Source organism: Mus caroli, unplaced genomic scaffold, assembly GCF_978045245.1.
Source record: "Mus caroli unplaced genomic scaffold, Mus_caroli_1 scaffold_33, whole genome shotgun sequence".
In the NCBI taxonomy this organism is placed as follows: Eukaryota; Metazoa; Chordata; class Mammalia; order Rodentia; family Muridae; genus Mus; species Mus caroli.
In genome coordinates this window covers 2,852,991-2,860,334 of record NW_028227288.1, presented here as the reverse complement: position 1 = coordinate 2,860,334, position 7,344 = coordinate 2,852,991, and positions in this window count along the sequence as shown.

Below are 7,344 nucleotides of genomic sequence, written 5' to 3'. Positions count from 1 at the left end.
TTATACATATTTTTATTTTTTTATTTATTTATTTATTTATTTATTTATTTATTTATTTATTTAAATGAACTGGGAAGTTGACCATAGTACTCCGGGAGGCCTTGTCTTTTTCTCCACACAATGCGGTCGATAGACTGTCTGATCTGGATTTCTTTTCTGATTTTCCTTTTGTTTTGTTTTGCGGAATAAATTGAAGGTCGACCAGTTATCCTTACTCGAGTTTTGTTTGTTTTCCTTTTTTAATTTTAAAAGGATGTTATATTTATTTATATATATATATATATATATATATATATGCGGGGACACACACACAGTTTTTTTTTTTTTTTTTTTAATAGACCTGGCTGTCCTGGACCTCACTTTGTAGACCAGGCTGGCCTTGAACTCAGAAATCCGCCTGCCTCTGCCTCCGGAGTGCTGGGATTAAAGGCGTGCGCCACCATGCCCGGCTTTGTTTTTAATTTTTGTGTGTGTGTCTGTGGAGGGGGGCAATCGGTGCTCTTAACCACTAAGCCATCTCTCCAGCCCATCTTAAAATCCTTAGGTTGATGATCTGACTTTTCTGTTTTCTTCCTTTAACAAAACTGGTAAGTCAGCTGGCAAAAAGGATTTTCTTTTCATATATATTCCAAAAATGGGTAACTTGTAAATAGTGGTCTGTCTGCTGTTTGTTTGCTTGCTTGCTTGCTTGCTTGCTTGCTTGCTTGCTTGCTTTTTTCTTTTTCCCCCGAGACAGTGTTTCTCTGTGTAGTCTTGGCTGCCCAGGAACTCACTCTGTAGACCACCCTGGCCTCAATCAAACTCAGAAATCCTCCTGCCTCTGTCTGCCTCACAAGTGCTGGGAGTAAAGGTGTGCTGCACCACTGCCTGGCATTACTACTACTACTACTACTACTACTACTATTATTATTATTATTAGACATAATGAGATCAACTAGTTGGCCCGGTTTCATTTATTCATTTGAAATTAGTTGGACCAATTAGGTCTGGGAGGTTTCTTTTGTTTCCGATTTGGGTGTTTGTGGGGTGTCAGGTATCTCTCGGGTATCTCAACGGAATGGATGAAGGTTACAGTGATATGGCTAGAGTTTTGTAAAGATTACTTTTCTTTTTTTTTTTTTTTTTTTTTTTTGGTTTTTCGAGACAGGGTTTCTCTGTATAGCCCTGGCTGTCCTGGAACTCACTTTGTAGACCAGGCTGGCCTCGAACTCAGAAATCCGCCTGCCTCTGCCTCCCGAGTGCTGGGATTAAAGGCGTGCGCCACCACGCCCGGCAAGATTACTTTTCTTAATCTGAGGAAAAAATAAAATACTGGGCTACATCTATATTGCTTCATTTCTCTTTCTCTTTTCTTTCTTTCAGATAAGGAGGTCCGTCAGCCAATTCCTCCTGCCTTTCTGATTTTCATAACCCACACACACAATGCAGGCTACATCCATAGTGGGGAACAATCATGGAGGAAGAGGTAGGCTTTGCATTGGGTAGCATTGTCTGAGCGATATGTTAGTGGACCAGAGAGTTTGGATATCAAGCCGTATAATGTTTCTTTTTTTCTTTTTTTTTTTTAAGATTTATTTATTTATTACATGTAAGTACACTGTGGCTGTCTTCAGACACACCAGAAGAGGGAGTCAGATCTTGTTAAGGATGGTTGTGAGCCACCATGTGGTTGCTGGGATTTGAACTAAGGACCTTTGGAAGAGCAGTCGGGTGCTCTTACCTGCTGAGCCATCTCACCAGCCCTAATGTTTCTTAAAATATAGAAAAGTTCTAACAAAGTGATCTTTAACTTTTTTTTTTCTCCTTCGACTCTGTACAATGAATTGTTTTGCTTGCTTGCTTGACTTTGTACAATGAATTGTTTTGCTTGCTTGCTTGACTTCATTTGGTTTGACATGGTTTCCCTTTGTACCCGTGCAGACTGCCCTCCCTCCCTCCCTCCCTCCCTCCCTCCCTCCCTCCCTCCCTCCCTCCCTCCCTTTTGACCCAGTTTCACTCTTCCACCATACACTCAATAAAATAAAATAAAGTAAAATAAAATAAATAAAAGAATGAATGACGTTTCCAGTTATTTATTTGTCTAAGCTACCTAAATTCCCCTTCTACACCTCCCCCTACTCCCCACCCCAAGCCGCCATCTCCTCGTGGGGGTAGGGACCTGCACATCTGTGTCTTTCTCTCTGAACTCTTTGTTTTCTGGTCCACGTTGCTCCAGAGGAATGTAGCCCTTTGGAAATGGTAATGGAGTTGATAACACACCCTATCAGAAAGAGGAAGGCCCATTCACTCACTCATTCTCACCCAGCCCTGTTCTGCTACTTCTAAGGACAGAATCTTCTGGACAGTATTTACATGGCTTGCTATTTCTAAATTTTGGTTTTGGTTTTGGTGTTTTTGGTTTTGTTTTGTTTTTTTGTTTGTTTTTTTTTTCTTTTTCTTTTTTTCAAGACAGGATTTCTCTGTGTAGCCCTGGCTGTCCTGGAACTCACTCTGTAGACCAGGCTGAACTCAAACTCAGAAATCCGCCTGCCTGCCTCTGCCTCCCAAGTGCTGAGATTAAAGGTGTGTGCCCACCCACCACTGCCTGGCTCTATTTTTTTTTAAACATTATGTATGTATGTATGTATGTATGTATGTATGTACGCATGCATGCATGCATGCATGCAGGCATTGTTTATACGACTACACTGCAGCTGTCTTCAGACACACACCAGAATAATACATGGGATCCCACGACAGATGGTTGTTAGCCACCACATGATTGTTGGAAATTGAACTCAGGAAGGACCTCTGGAAGAGAGGACAGTGCTCTTAACCACTGAGCCAGCTCTCCAAATAAAATTTGTGGAGAAATTGAGCATCTTAAAACCTTAGGCATCCTTCCTCCTCTCCACGTGGCCTCTCTCCCTCTTTCTACCTTCTCTCTTTCCCTCTGCCTTTGTACAATAAAGCTGTAAAACAACAACAACCTCTAGGCATGTGTGTCCCCTCTTTATGTATGTATGTGTGTATGTATGTATGTATGTATGTATGTATGTATGTACTTACTTACTTACTTACTTTCTTACTTGTTCCGACACCAGTCAGGTGTGGTGCTTCATGCCTTTAATCCCAACACTTGGGAGGCAGAGGCAAAAAAAAAAAAAGAAAAAAAAAAACCCCAAACCAAACCAAACCAAACCAAAACAACAACAACAACTACAACAAAAAACATCAAACAAAGTTTGGGTCTTAGTGAAGTAAGCAAGGCACAACCTGCAGGCAGGCAGGACTGATGAATTTGTACGTCTTACCCCTTCAGAGTTTACCAGAGGCTTAAAGGACTGAGTTTTTGGGACTGCCCTGAGACAATATATATCTTCCTTCCTTCCTTCCTTCCTTCCTTCCTTCCTTCCTTCCTTCCTTCCTTCCTTCCTTCCATTTATTTATTTATTTATTTATTTATTTATTTATTTATTTATTTATTTAAAGTACCCTGTAGCTGACTTAAGATGTACCAGAAGAGGGTGTCAGATCTCATTACAGGTGATTGGTAGTTGAACTCAGGGCCTTTGGAAAATCACTGTTTTACCTGCTGAGCCATTTCTCTCACCAACCTAGTTCTGTCTTTCTGTCTTTCTGTCTTTCTGTCTTTCTGTCTGTCTGTCTGTCTGTCTGTCTGTCTATCTGTCTCTCTGTCTTTCTCTCTTCCTTCATCCTGGCATCAATCAACACAGACTGTTTTGTGAGGTAAACTTAATAAACTTCTAGCTCCTCTCTTGTTCTCTTACTTCTTTCTCTCTTGCTACTTCTCTACTCTCTCTGCCTCTACTAAAAATGAAGAAGAAGAAGAGGAAGAAGAAGAAGAAGAGGAGGAGGAGGAGAAGGAGGAGGAGGAGGAAAAGAAACCTCTAGCTCATGCAAGGGGGATGTAGGAAGGACACCACCTTCTTTCTTTCTTTCTTTCTTTCTTTCTTTCTTTCTTTCTTTCTTTCTCTCTCTCTCTCTCTCTCTCTCTCTCTCTCTCTCTCTCTCTCTCTCTCTCTCTCTCTTTCTTTCTTTCTTTCTTTCTTCCAAAAATACTCAGGGACATCACACTCCCTGTAGCCAGGGATGAGTCTCAGGGAATGTATGTGAGCTTGCTTTGTTTTGTGGGGCCAAACTTGACAGACATTTCTTTTGGCTTTGTGTGTTTTGCCAGCCAGCTCTCTTGCTCTGCTCACTCACTCACTCACTCACTCACTAACTAGCTTGTTTGCTGTGGTTGCCATTTCTATCTATCTCTGCACAGGGTTCCAAGACTGCCCTTTGGGAATCAAATGGGAGAGCAGAACTAAAGGCTTTTTGATAAAGCACCTAGAGTGCACACCAGCACCTTTGGACTGACTGGCTGCCTTCCCCCTCCCCCTCCTCCCCCTTCTTCAGATTCATTTATTATAGGTAAGTACACTGTAGCAGTTTTCAGACACACCAGAAGAGGGCACCAGATCTCATTGTGGGTGGTTGTGAACCACTATGTGGTTGCTGGGATTTGAACTCATGATCTTCAGAAGAGCAGTCAGGGCTCTTAACCGCTGAGCCTCCAGCCTCCTGCATTCCTTCTTAAAGCATGAATGATCCCAGCATGGGAAGACGGTCTGCCCTCCCTCCCTCCCTTTTGAGCCATTTTCCCTCTTTCACCATACGCTCAATAAAAGAAGTAAATGAATGAAGTCTCCAGCTATTTGTTCGAGCTATCTAAATTCTCTCACAACACCTCCCCCTCCCCCTCACTGCCTTCTCTCCCTATGTTTGGGTGGGGCTGGGGGAGGGGTGGGTGGGGGGAAGGGATCTGCAAGTCGTCCCTGCAGGTTTGTGGACTATTTGCGATGGTCTGGTTCTCTGAACTGCTGAGCCATGTCTATCCAGAGGCTGGCTGGCTAGTTTTCTGCCTCAAGTCCCTGAGTGATGATTTCAGTGTGAATTCTCTGAACTCACTGTCCTTTCAGGTCCACATTTGCTCTGGCAACCCACTGAACCAAACAATAGGCTCACACCGAGATCTTTGGAAATGGTAATGGAGTTGATAACACACCCCAACAGAAAGAGGAAGCCTCCGCTCACTAGAAGACTTTCACTAGAAGCCTCACCCTGCCAGCAATTTAGGAATTGGTAAGGCCAATCTGGACAATATTTAAATGATTTCTACTTCATGTTTAATGCTTAATAAAATAAAACGTGTGTGAAGGTCTGAAGAGCGTTGACTGTTCTTCCAGAGGTCCTGAGTTCAATTCCCACGAACCACATGGTGACTTTGGAATCCGATGCACACTTCTGGTGTGTGTTGGAAGACAGCTGCAGTGTACTCATATAAATAAAAAAATAAATAAAACCTTCAAAAATAAAATAAAACAAAGCTTGTGAAGAAATTGAGCATCTTAATTTTATTTTATTGTATTGTATTTCACACACACACAGTATTATATATATATATATATATATATATATATATATATATATATATATATATATAATCAACTGGCACAGAAACGCACATTACCTAAGTTAGCTGGGAGTGGTTGGATTGGATATGCAGAGAAGGAAGGAACATTTGCAGTTTTGCTGTTGCTCTTTTTTTTTGGGGGGGGGTGGGCTGTTTAAATAGTACAGCAGAGCAGTGGTGGCACATGCCTTTGGGAGCACTTGGAAGGCAGAGGCAGGCAGATTTCTGAATTGGAGGCCAGCCTGGTCTACAGAGTGAATTCCAGTACAGCCCGGGCTACACAGAGAAACCCTGTCTGGAAAAACCAACCAACAAACAAACAAACAATCCCAAGCCCAAGCAAAACCCAATCCAAACTTCACAAAAGGGAGGGACACTATAACAAATTACAATTGCTTGTATATATAGAAAAAAATTTCCTCCCCCCCCCCAAATAACCCTGGTTCAATTAAATACGAAACTAACTAAGTAATCTCACACATACAAACATACATACATAAAACAAATAATGATAACTACGTGGCATGGAACTGCTTACACAGTTTGGATGCCACCTCCATCACATGCCTGCAGAAATTATTGAGTGGCCGGCCTGGTCTGTCTTGTATGTTTTTGCACCATGTACAGAGACTTTGTCTCTCATAAATAAATGAATACAGAGAAAGATATTCATTGATCTATACATGCCTGTGCGATGGCTCAGAGGGCAAAGCTGCTGTCTGTTAAGGTATAGGTAAAAGAGTAAGGCCTAGATGGAATGTTAAGGACTGAGGAAACTATTAAGGCCTAGATGGAATGTGAAGGCCTACTTCAGATTAGATAAGGGCTAGGTAACCTCTTACCTGGCTAGCCTGCCATTCTGCTGTTACTGCCAGAATTGATTACATATTCTCCTTGGATGTGTCCTCAGAAACCAATCAAGATAGAAGCCAATCGAACTGCTTCCTTTGTTCTATAGTTATCTGCAATAGGCTTGGACTCAAACTGACCACCCAGCAGCATTTCCTACACCCGCACATGTGTATACTTTTCTGGCATTTGCTCCTAGAACCTGCACTGGGGATGGAACCCCCGCCCTGCCCCAACACAAGAGAGACACCCAAACCACCGATTCAGTGCACAGACTACTTAGAATCAGACTTCTATTTTGAGTAGGGTGTGAGTGAGTAAAGTGTAAGTTCCCAAGGCCTCCCTGGGAACTGACATCTTACTTGGAAGAAAGAGACTTGTACGTGGGCAACTGACTTTCTGGTTTGCAATTTAAGACATGAATGTCACACTATTGATGGCCAAGACACTGGATGTCCTGATTTTATTAGTGTGTGTGTGTGTGTGTGTGTGTGTGTGTGTGTGTGTGTGTGACTCCATGGCCAAGCTAGCCCCCCCCTCCCAGATGTGTGTTTCTTATTTATTTATTTATTTATTTATTTATTTATTTATTTATTTATTTATTTCTTGGGCCTGTGCTTGTGTATGACCTCGGCAACACTTCCTGAAAACCAAACCAAGCTAAACTAAAGCAAACAACTATGGCTGTCTGCCTGCCTGCCTGCCTACACAGAGAAATGATATCTCCAATCAAGTAACACTAACTCCTAAAGACGCCTGTTTCTCTTTTTCTTTTTTTTCTTTCTTTTTTTCTTCTGCTCCCTCTCTCTGTTCCCCCCTCTCCCTTTCTTCCTTCCTTCCTTCCTTCTTTCCTTCCTTCCTTCCTTCCTTCCTTCCTTCCTTTCTTTTCTTTTTTTTTCTTTCTTTTCTTTTTTTTTTCTTTCTTAAATTTATTCTTTTCATACATAGTTTCTTAGTGTAAGCAGCCCTGGCTGTCTTGAAGACACTTTGTAGGCCTCAATCCAGTAAGAGCCTGCCTCTGCTTTTCAAATGCT